This window comes from Sus scrofa, chromosome 4, assembly GCF_054392235.1.
Source record: "Sus scrofa isolate SSC_HxYL_T2T_F1_AM1 chromosome 4, Sscrofa_HxYL_maternal_Yorkshire_Landrace_v2.0, whole genome shotgun sequence".
NCBI lineage: Eukaryota > Metazoa > Chordata > Mammalia > Artiodactyla > Suidae > Sus > Sus scrofa.
The window spans coordinates 82,090,110-82,102,297 of record NC_139386.1 but is presented as its reverse complement, the minus strand read 5'-3'; the positions used below and the strand labels follow the sequence as shown (position 1 = coordinate 82,102,297).

General features: G+C 45.4%; 1 protein-coding gene across 20 annotated transcripts in view; it reads right to left on the bottom strand.

Annotated features, from left to right (window-relative positions):
- The window catches only part of ST18 (ST18 C2H2C-type zinc finger transcription factor), a 300,959-nt gene that overhangs the window by 241,127 nt on the left and 47,644 nt on the right, over positions 1 to 12,188 (bottom strand). For 10 of the 20 annotated variants that reach the window (XM_085022388.1, XM_021089379.2, XM_021089381.2 and 7 more), the window contains exons 1-2: positions 11,349 to 11,439; positions 11,023 to 11,147 (exon numbers count right to left, since the gene is read on the bottom strand). The gene's annotated coding sequence lies outside the window, so the exon portion shown is untranslated. Of the gene's footprint in view, positions 1 to 11,022; positions 11,148 to 11,348; positions 11,440 to 12,188 lie in introns of those variants that run through there. The other 10 variants (XM_085022391.1, XM_085022393.1, XM_085022392.1 and 7 more) reach the window with 2 other exon arrangements.

Below are 12,188 nucleotides of genomic sequence, written 5' to 3'. Positions count from 1 at the left end.
CTGTGGAAAGTTTTCCTCTATTACATTTCGTAGCATTGTTCCTATTTTGCATCAGCATCGCCTGCCCTCCGTTTTCATCTTATTTGGCTAATCGCTTCCATTTCCCATTTCCTCTGCATTCAATGGAGGAATCGTTCCAGATATCTGCTCAGTCACCCGTTCAATTTTCAAAGAAACTGCCATTCTGCTTCATGGTTATGCTCATGCATTTCTGAGTCTGCCACAGCATTTTTAGATCTTGTTTGTTTTCTTACCACTCTCTATTTCCATCAAATTAATTATGCATATTTGTTAATCAACTTGATTAATATCTCATTTCATCTAATAACAGCCTAAGTCTCATTTTGTTCAAAAAATCTAAATTATCTTATTTGCATCAAAATTGCACATATACACAGTCTAAAATGTCTGGAAGTTTCATTTTTTTTTAAATCCTCGTATCTTCTCTTGCCCTTCCTCAGATGCTACCACTTTGCCTTCTTCTAGTTAATTCTTGCTTCCAACTCCATACTTTTTTTTTTAGCCGCACCCTTGGCATGCAGAAGTTCCTGAGCCAGGGGTTGAACCTGCACTATGACAATCCAGTGACAATGTTGGATTCTTAACCCACTGATCCACCAGAGAACTCTCCATATTTTTAAATAATCTGCTTGACTCGATTTTGGTTTCATCTATTGACTACTTGGGATTTAAGATGCAGCCCCCTTCTTCCTCTCACCCCTCCTCCAAGATAACTTCACCATCATTTTCCCCATACGAACGGTCGGACTAGGACCACTGATGAGGCTGGCCATTCGGTTGAGAAAGGCAGCAACTAGGATGGTTTCTCTATTTACCAACCTTGTGTTTTCCTGGAGAAGCAAACCAGCATAGCCGCTAAGAGCACAGGCTCTGTATTAAACATCAACCACCCCACTTGCTCCCCTTTCCTAGCAGGAAAAAAGTGGGTGATGGGGCCTCCCGCGTCTAGGCAAGCAGGTCAAACAGGATCATAGAGGTGAAGGGCATAGCAGGCACGGTGCACAAGCATGTTGTCCATGATGGTGAATTACCATCAGAGGTGGGTTTACAGATGATGGAGTTTGTACTTCAAGCCTCCTCCCTTAGCAAGTCTCCTTTCCCACCCTGGGCAAGTCCTGCTGATAGACACGCTAATGCGATTTTGTGACATTTCACAAAATGTGATAGTTTAATCATCACAGATTAAGGCCACAGTCTCATTCACGCCAACTTCTCTCTCAATCCCCCTTATGTGAGTGTTTTAATGTTGCTATCATGATTTTTTTTTTTATTTCCAAGAGTTCTTTTGTTCTCCAAATGTCTTGTTTCATGAGTGTATCTCTTAGGAAATATTAATAATAGTTTGCATCTACTGACTCCAAACTCCGGTGCATCCCACGCTGCCCCTCCCCCTTGGCAACCACAAGTCTGTACTCTACGTAAGTCTGTTCTGTCCTGTAGAGAGATGCATTTGTGCCACATATTAGATTCCACATACAAGTGATATCATATGATTCTCTTTCTGACTTAATATGATAACCTCTGGTTGCATCCACGTTGCTGCAAATGACATTATTTCGATGGGCACTTATGTTGCTTCCATGTCTTGGCTATTGTGAACTGTGCTGTCATGAATGTAGGGGTGCATGCATCTTTCTGAATTATAGTTTTGTCAAGACCTTTTGTCTTTCTAAGATGGTTTGCCGGCTCTGATACCTGTCCACCTGCTCCTGAGAGCTGTGGTTTGCTAGCTGGTTATCTCCTGAGAGCTGAGGTTTGCTAGCAGCAGCATCGAGGAGGGTGAGAAGAGCTGTCCCCTTAGTTTGGGGTGTGTGTGGCTGGTGGGCTGGGATTCAGTATCTAAAAATCCTGAACTTATATTAAGGATTAATCTACATCTTAAGAGGCACTGGATGGGTCCCCAGCTCAGTGGAGCCACAAGATACAGGATCCACTCCAGGCACCACCTCAGCCCCCTCCAGGCAGCCTCCCAGGACTGTTCTCAGTGGGAAAACAAGATGGGAAGATGCAGCATGAGATGCCAAGTTATATCCACAGTGAGAGAGAGTGCCTCCCACAGGGACTCCTGTCCTCCATCCCGGCTCCTGCCACCTGGAGAGCCAAGTCTCCTTTCCTCTTTTGTCCCCACCCTGCTAAATCTCCACCGTGTGCTGAGGTCAAGGTGAGCTTTGGATGCCTCTCATTATTCTGCCTTCCCTTTCCATCTTTCTGTTGAACTGAGAAAAGAACAACGCTGAAGTTCAGTTCTCAGGCATTGTCCATGTCTCTCCTTTGGTGTCTGTGATGGTAATAAGACATCTCAGGTCCCATCCTCTGCACACCTTGCTCAATGTGCAGGTCAGGAGGGCTGATCTCTTTCTGTGGCCTCCACACACAAATTTTAAACATACAGCACAATGTTATATATGATTCTAGTTTCTCTCCTTTCTAACTCTTTTTTTGGTAATTTGTATGCTTCACTCTATTATCTTACTGTGAGTATCCCTGATGATATTTTAAAGATCAATTTTTAATATTTTCTTCCTGCAAATGCTGCCAACTGGTTTTCGGCTACACAGTTCCCTCATCTATTAAACGTGGATGCAATGCATCTACTGTGGGAGATGTGAGGCCCTAAGGAGATAAGAACCCCAAGGCATGCGTGTGATCCCAGACTCGAGATGAGGACTAGCGATACTCTATCTTTACAGACTAATAGCAACGTACTGAATAAAGGAGCTTAAAAAGTTAAGTGCTACCATTTGGCAACCATCATAGTAATAACAGATACAGGCAAGAATCATCCATAGATGTTAAAACCAGTGCAGTAAAAATGAAAGAGGAAACAGAATCTTTACATAGTCTCAAAACGTCTCCCCAGGAGGTAGTAATACTTAAAAAGGGAAAAATGGGAACCTTGCTATGAAGACCTCTGTTACCCAACTGAGCAAGCCAGTAACGAGGTGAATCAGTAGCCATGCTTCCCGGCACAACACCCCAAAGAGAACACAGCGTGCCTTTCACAGGTTCCTGCCCAAAGCACGCACCCTGAATCAAATCAGGAGGAAACATCAGACGAGCCCAAAGTGAGGTACGTTTCCATGGTAACTGGCCTCTATTCTTCAAATAGGTCAGGGTCACGAGACATGAAGCCTGCAGGGTGGTTCCTGATTAAAAGACACAGAAGACACTGGGCTGTTTCCATGTCTCGGCTGCTGTGAACAGTGCTGCAGTGAACAGAGGGGTGCATGGATCTTTATGAATAAAAGTTTTGTCCAGATATATGCCCAGGAGTGGGATTGCTGGATCATATGGCAGTTCTAGATTTAGTTTTCTGAGGAACCTCCATACTGTTTTCCATAGTGGTTGTACCAATTGACATTCCCACCAACAGTGGAAGGGGGTCCCCTTTTCTCCACGCCCTCTCCAGCATTTGTTATTTGTTGATTTGTTAATGATGGCCATTCTGACTGGTGTGAGGTAGTACCTCACTGTAGTTTTGATAAAGCTGTGATATATATATAGATACACACACACACACACACACACACACACACACACAGAGTGGAATACTACTCAGCCATAAAAAAGAACAAAATCATGTCATTTGCAGCAACATGGGTGCAACCAGAGATTCCCATATTAAGTGAGGTAAGTCAGAAAGAGAAAGACAAATATCATATGATATCTCTTATAATGTGGAATCTAAAATATGGCACGGATGATCCTATCTACAAAATAGAAAGAGATCACGGACATGGAGAACAGATCTGTGTTTGCCAGGGGAAGGGGGAAGGGGTGGGATGAACTGTGAGTTTGGGGTTAGGAGATGCAAACTATGGCATTTGGAATGGATAAGCAATGAGGTCCTACTGTACAGCACAGGGAACTATAGTCAATCACTTGTGACAGAATGCGACAGAAGATAACATGAGAAAAAGAATGTATACATGTGTGTGACTGGGTCACTTTGCCATACAGCAGAAATTGAAGGGACATTGTAAATCAACTATACCTTATTAAAAATGTTTTTAAAAAAACACCTACAAAAAAAAAAGACACAAAAGATACAGGACAGTTTATGACCACACATACTCCTGGGCTGGACCCTGCACAATTTAAAAAAAAAAAAAACCTGCCATAATGGACTATATTGGAATAACTGGTAAATTCTGGATAAAGTCTGCGGATTGGACCCCTGCTAAAGGCATGATTTTGACCTTGCATTGGGGAAGGTCAGAGAACATCCATGCGTTTTTTGAAACATATTATGGGAATTGGCGGGAAAGGAGGGGATCATGTCTAGATCTTATCACAAATGTTTTATGAAAAAAAAATATGTCAGCGTGTGTGCAGGGGGTGCACGTGCCTAAATACAAACAGAGAGCGCACATCGGGTAAAAGGTTCACAGCTGGGAAAACTTGGTGAAGGGTATTCAGGAATTCTGCATACTTAGGACTTTTTCTGAGTTTGAAATTGTTTCCAAATAGTTTTGAGATGTCTGCCGGAGGCATGGCCTCCTCAGAGCAGGTCTGTGTAGGAGGCGGGAGTGAGCAGAGTTCTGTGATGGGACTGAAATCTCAACTTCAGCCCTCACTAGTCTCATGGCCTTCACATCTCTCCCGACCTCTCTACAAGTCTCAGTTCTGTCCTCTGTACAAGGGAGATGATCACAACGACCTTCAAGGGCTCTTGATCACGCACCGACATGAGACCCACGCCTGACACAAGAGAGGGCTCGGGTGTTTGTTGAGAGAGTGAAGAGCAGCCGCTGCAGGAACGGATGGGCTGAGGCATTTCCAGCTCCTGGAGCAGGTACTCCGCTCACTGCTTCTCGGGTTTCATGGCACCCTAACATTTGACAGATGCAGAGCAGGTGACGTGAGGGATGCCGAGGAAGGAGGAAAGGAAGCTAAACCGGGCGTGAGTCCTGATGCTCATCATCCCGCTTTCCTGAGCTAACTGAGCACCAGGTACCAAGCAGAGCCGTGGGAAAAGCCGGCAACCAAAGCCCACTGCCCCATGGCTGTCCCCTCGGCATGTTGAGAACTTGAACGCTAGCTCATGCTTTGTATTTCCGTCACTTTTCTGTATTTGCTATCAAGATAAGAATGTCAACCTATATTTCTTTTTTTTTTTTTTTTGTCTTTTTGTCTTTTTGCTATTTCTTGGGCCGCTCCCACGGCATATGGAAGTTCCCAGGCTAGGGTCGAATCGGAGCTGTAGCCACCAGCCTATGCCAGAGCCACAGCAACACGGGATCCGAGCCGCTTCTGCAACCTACACCACAGCTCACAGCAACGCCAGATCGTTAACCCACTGAGCAAGGACAGGGACCGAACCCGCAACCTCATGGCTCCTAGTCAGATTCATTAACCACTGCGCCACGACAGGAACTCCCATCATTTTTTAACCAAAACATTAGTTAAAAACAAAACAATCTCAACGACAAGATCCTACTGTGTGGTACAGGGAACTACAGTCAATATCCTGAGGTAAGCCATAATGGCAAAGACTATGAAAAAGAATATAATATATATACATGTACGTATAACTAAATCACTTTGCTGTGCAGCAGAAATTAACACAACATTGCGAATCAACTATACTTCAATAAAATAACTTTTAAAAATATTAAGCAGAAAAAAAAGAAGAAATAGAACCAGGAGTTCCCATCGTGGCTCAGCGGTTAACGACCCATCTAGCATCCATGATGACGTGGGTTCAATCCCTGGCCTCTCTCAGTGGGTTAAGGGTCTGGTGTTGCCGTGAGCTGTGGTGTAGATTTCAGACACAGCTCCGACCCTGCATTGCTGTGGCTGTGGTGTAGGCCAGTGGCTACAGCTCCAGTTGGACCCCTAGTCTGGGAACCTCCGTATGCCACAGGTGTGGCCTTAAAAAAAAAAAAAAGGCAAAAGTAAATAAAACCAAATGCAATCCTATGGATATATTTTAATACCTAGATTCTTCTCAGTAAGATACAAAGTATAAATATACACATATTCCCCCAAAACCTAGTTCTTCAGGACCTTCCAAGTCCTAGAAGCAACTCGCAAGCCCAAACTTTAAGTCACCTGTCCCAGTGCTAGCTACAATTTTACCCAGTTGGTATGTCATGGCCTCAGAACCATAATTATGTTTAAGCCTCTTGAACAAGCTGATGAAAAGAAACACTTGATTAAGGTTCCCATCAACGAATGCAGAGCTTAGACTAGTCTTTAGCTTATACAAACGTTATGCTTATTAATTCAGAATATCCATTCAGCTATTGACATAGGGTGACAAAACTAAACAGCAAAAGACCGATTCTCTGGTCTACATAGTAGCTTTGCACAAAACCCCTCTGGCTCAGGAAGAACTGTCCAGGTCCGAGGATTCATATGCTCTTTGAATTTTTTAAACCGTGATTGAGGTATCAGCACCGTATCACCACTTCTCATCAGCGCACAAATAGACGATAAACAATCAGAGTAAGTCCGCCCTGATTAAGAATTCTCCAGCTGGAGTCCAGCTTAAGAAATCCTAAAACTGCCTCTGTGCAGTCCATGCCAACAGCCAGAGCATCCTTTAATTAAAAGCCAAGAGTATGACTCATACCACCTGTTTCCGTGATCCTGCTCTAGTCCTATTTTGGTCAGAGTTCTCTTTTGAGGATTTAAACTTTTATGAAAACAAATAGCAAATATTTATTCAAACTGATTACTATTATTTCACACCCTGACAACTACATTTCCTACTATAAAATTACATTTCTCTCCATTAATTTTAACAAGCCGCGGATTATTCAAAGTGATAATCACAGAGGTAATTGCAGCTGGTAGAAGGGCTGGTAGCTAAAGCAACTACTCAGAGAGCTAAATATATATATTCCATATTATATATGTTATTAGATGCACATCCTTATTTAAATTATTTATAGACCCAGGAAGGTTAGTTTTTTTTTTTTTTTTAATGTGCTTACTTAGACACATTTCAACAGGATATTCATGTCCCAGTGAGTGGATCAGACAGAACAGAATATAGCAGGTGGGAGAACGGATGGTGGGGGCGGAGTGGGGGCGGGGGTGGGGCCAAGTGGGAAAGGAGGGGGAGGGGTGGGGAGGGTGGGGAGGGTGGGGCTCTGCTTCTGTGGTTGGATCTGCATGAGGAGGATGAACCGTTCAGAGCTCTAGACTCCGGGAGCCCCGTGGGCCATGGAGCGCAGCCCTAGGATGGTTAGAAGCCTCCTGAGTGGGACTTGCAGATTGTATATTCTGTGGCCACATTCACCAGTCAAGCCCGTCACCAGTCATCAATGGGGAGGACAAGAGCCAGGGTAAAGAAAACAAGGGGAAAAGGATATTCTAACTGCACTACCAGCCTAAATGAGGTGAAGTTTTACTTTAAACAATGCACAGATCGTAACCCACTGGCAACACAGGGTCCCTCACAAACCTCCAACCCCGGGCCAGTGACCCCGATTGCTCCCTGCCCTGCTCCTCAGGAAGGATTTGGAGATGCACACGAACAGAAGGAAGCAGAGCTGGGGCAGAGGGTCTCACAGGTCATGTGTGTGTGTGTGTGTGTGTGTGTGTGTGTGTGTGTGTGTGTGTGTGTGTGTGTGAGAGAGACATCATCTGGGACCCCGAGGTGTCACTCAGGCTAGTGGCCTTGGCTTCCTGGGGGCCAGCGATCTGCCCCTGAAGGCATTGTTGGGGTGATGCAGGGGTGTTTGGGGCTCCACTCTGCCCAGAAGCCTTGAGGATGAGGACAGGGCACTGGCCGTGGACCCCCCACGGCCCCACCCCTGGAGTTACAATGAGAGCTTGCCCTGCCAGCAGCGGGCTGGAGTCTCAACAGCCAAGTGGACGTTTTGTGTGAGATGGTCCCTCTCTTCACCCCACCCCTCACGTTAGCCCCCTACACAGAGTCTGTGTCTCTCCTGCTACACACGTGACTCACGCCGGGAAGTGAAGCGACTGGGAGTTCAAGGGCACTTTGCCTGGGACCAGATGAATTGATGTGGTTGCCTGGGAAACCTCTGAAAACAACAATACCTGAAATGTCAACACTCTGAGATCAACAGAGCCAACGTCAGTCAGAGGTAGATCCCAGAAAGCTCAGTGGGCTTATACAAGTAGCTCCAATTTGTTGTGTGTTCATGAACTTTTGAAAAGAGAAAAGTCTTTTGCAACCCTAATTAACGGATAAGATGATCATCTTAAATGGTGACTTCCAGATTACAGGAGAAAATTCAGTAGAAAAACACTGAGATTCCCCCAACATTAATGCCCGAACCATAAACTCCAGTTTTTATAATAACCTCAAAGTTAAATAGAATGTGTTTTCACAAAATTGTCCCTCTGAATTCTTTGGGATTCTGTTTCAATTTACTCTGTCTTTTTTTTTTTTTTTTTTTTTTGTCCTTTTGCCTTTCCTAGGGCCACTCTCACTGCATATGGAGGTTCCCAGGCTAGGGGTCCAAATCAGAGCTGTCGCCGCCGGTCTACACCAGGGCCACAGCAATTTGGGATCCGAGCTGTGACTGTGACCTACACCACAGCCCACGGCAATGCCGGATCCTTAACCCACCGAGCAAGGCCAGAGATCGAACCCGCAACCTCATAGTTCCTAGTCGGATTCGTTAACGACTGAGCCAACGATGACGGGAACTCCTCAATTTATTCTGTCTTAATCTTTCTGGATTTCCAGTGTAAAGTGTATGTCAAATATTGAGTAGTCCATGTGGGGTTTTTTTGTTTTTTGGTTTTTTGTTTGTCTTTCTTTTTTTGAGAACAGAAAATCTTTGCCGTAGTTATTTTGAGGAGAAAAAATTTAACAAATAGAATACTGTGCTATTGCACTCATCAAGCAAATGTGGATTTAATTAGAAGCCTTTATGAAGCTGCATTTTGCATCAAATGCTGAGTTTGATAGAGGGTGTTCCGTGAGTCTGAATTATGATTTTTCTCAGTATTTTTCAACAGAAAAACCATCCTGAAAAGCTTCATTATGAAAATGTGTGCATATTACTGGTATTTGCATTCACAGAGTCTTTTGTAAGAGAATCAATCAAAGGTAAAATCACAGGGCAAACACCTCTGATTGAGGAAATCAAATTTTGTCCTCGCACCTCAAACTTTCATGGTGAGGGAATTATTTAGGGATTAACATGTTTGGGCATTTTATCAATTTATTTTAGAGGTGTGTGAGTTCAGTGGAGGTGCTGTCCAAAAAGTACCACTTTCATACTTTTTCACTTTTAGATTTTTAGACATCTAGACGGAGAGGCTTCTGAGTTCGTTGCTCTGTGCTTCCCTCTGCTGGCGAACTCCAGTAAATGGTTTCAGGACACAGGTACTGCCCTGGCTTCTTCCTGCCCACATCCTCACCTGAGTTCCTAAATACATTAAGGGGTCCTATTTCTTTTCTTTTCTTTTCAGCCCGCACCGGTGGAATACGGAGCTTCCCAGGATACGGGCCCAATCAGAGCTATAGCCGCAGGCCTACGCCACAGCTGAAGCAATGCAGGATCTGAGCCCCATCTGCGACCTACACCACAGCGCACGGCAACGCTGGATCTTTAACCCATTGAGCGGGGCCAGGGATCAAACCTGTGTCCTTATGGATGCTAGTCAGATTCGCTTCCACTGCACCACACGGGAACTCCATAAGGGCTCCTATTTCTGACGTACAAAGCCCTATTTTAATTTAAAATGTTTAAATAAATAATTAAGGTAAAATATTTTTTAAATTCAGGATCTCTAAATTTAATTTTTATTGCAGGTTGGAGGTAAAACTTTTCCCAAAAAACTTACACAATCACAAGTAACCCACTAATAACAAACTAAAGACACAATTTTGTCTTTAAAAACTGGTTATAATGTTCGCATGGGAAACAACATGTTATTTGAACTTATTTAATCAACAACAATTTTTTTTTTGAGGAATGTCATAATTTTTATCTCAACAAGGCCATGGTTTACAGGAGACTTCCTGCCTTTGCCTTTCTCGTTCTAAGTTGACCTAAAGCGGCCCTTCCAGTTAATTCGAGAGCCATTTATGTGCAGTAGAAAGTTCAAGGCTCCAGGCTGTGCAAACACATCCAACCAAATGCATGAATATCAGAACCCTGAAACATATCGGCTTCTACTTGACTTATAACTGTTTGCTTCACCCACAATCACAAGACAGAAAACTGACACAGTCCCAAGAGCCAATGGCTTGACCTCTAAGCCTGCTGGAAAGATCATCCTGCTAAGGTGCTAATGACATGTGTATATAACCTTCCAACAAGTAACATAGTTTCCAAAGTACTGCTTCAGAAACCTATCCAGAAGCCCAAACACTAATGACCATGCACCAGTGCAATCTTGTCCCTCTGAACTTCATTCAAAGTACACACTCCAGAATTCTAAATGATGTTCATTTCCAGTGACCCAATGAGCTGGGGATTTAAAAAAAAGATCTTACTGCTCAAGGGAAGAACCATAAAGTTTGATTCCTCGTCTCCAGATAGGAAACATGCAGGGCGGGGGTGGCGCAGGTCCCCTACAGTGACAAACAAATGGCTCCAGCACACAACATGCCTTCATGTTTGATGCTTATTATATGTAAGCAACAGATGTACTTCTCATCTGAGCACTATAAAAGTGATTTTTTAAGAATCCTAAATAGAAAATGAGTCAGTCCCAGTGCAAATATAAACCTAAAAGGAATTCCATAATGTACAAGTAACATTTGCAGTGAGAAACACACTGACATTCTGGTAGGAGCTCTGGCTGTGGAATGCTGCAGTCCCTCCAGGGTCCCTGACCCGGGGCACGTGTGCTCCCAAGGCTCTCTGCCGCTGTGGTGGGAAACAGCCCCGGGTGGCCTCAGAGCTACCTGGCCAAGGGGAGAGGGGGAGGGGCGGGAGCGGGCCCCTCCCGGCTCCCCCACATCCGTCCTGCATCAGTGCTCTGGGTATCATCCCAAAGCCCAACCCACTATGATGTCGTGAAATAGTTTGAATCTACTTTTCACAACTTTCTTTTTCTTACCTTTACCCGGAGAAACGCTGCAGATGTGTAGAAAATTATCTTTTCCGGGATATATTCCAAAAGGCTCTTATGCTGTTTCGCTTCGGGTTTCTCCACACGGCCCCATTCAGAGATGGGATTGCTTTCTACAGTAAGAAAGAAAGGTGCGCGTGAAAACAATCATAACAAAATCACCGACTTTTGATCAGATCTAAATAAATGCCCTGTGAATGGCCCTCGGGAAGCTCTGCAGGGCGTGGGTGGTGGGTAGGAACCTTCTCTCCTCTTTGCAGCTTCCTGAAAAGCTCTGTTTGCCAAGGCGGGACCCACCACGGCCATCCCCTTACCTCCAGGGCTCCGGGGCGCTCACATTCTGTTAAAAACATCCTGCCCTTCTCCCCACAAAAAAGTTCCATGGAGTCAGGATGCCGGAGCTGCAACTTGCTAACTTTGCGCTGGGTTATTTACCACCCGCACAAAGAAAATGCTGTCTATTCAGAACTCATTTCAAAACTCTTTTCACTGAGGCCCAGCGAACAAGCGGGCTCCCGTCCGAGCGCAGCCCAGTCCCCGGCGCCGCGTGGCACGGCCGCCGCCTCCTACAAGGACCTGTTGTGAGCGGGGCGCAGGCGCGCTGCTCACCCCAACTTTCTTGCTTGTTTGCCCCAAATCTATAAGGAGCGACCCCCACCCCCACCCCCTCCAGTTCTTCCTGACTCCGCGGCTGCAAAGGCAGGAGCTGGTGCCCCGGCCTGGGTTTGAGGCCCGACCTTGATGCTGAGCTGCGGCCTCAGGGCAGGGTCTTTAAAACTCGGGGAGCTGAGTTTCTTCTGTTTTCTGCTCATAGTGATTGCACCCTTTCTGTTAGATTCGAGGTGAAATAATCCAGAGCCTAACACCCCAGCACTTACAAGACCCCCACATCCCCACGCCACCACCTGCGTGGTGCAAGAGGAAGGGGCCCTGGGAGACCCCTCCCCAACCAAGAATACAAAAAAAGATTAGAGAGAGGAGGAGGTGGTGCTCTGTGTGGCAGGGCTGGGGCTGCTGCCCTCCCATCACAGGTCAGGGTGGAGGGGCTGGGGCATGGCCACACCGGAAAGGGGGTCAGTGGGAGGCTGCCTGGGAAAGTCCACTGGGCACTGGCCCATCCAGGATCGTCTGGGATGACAGAGGAGCCCACAGAC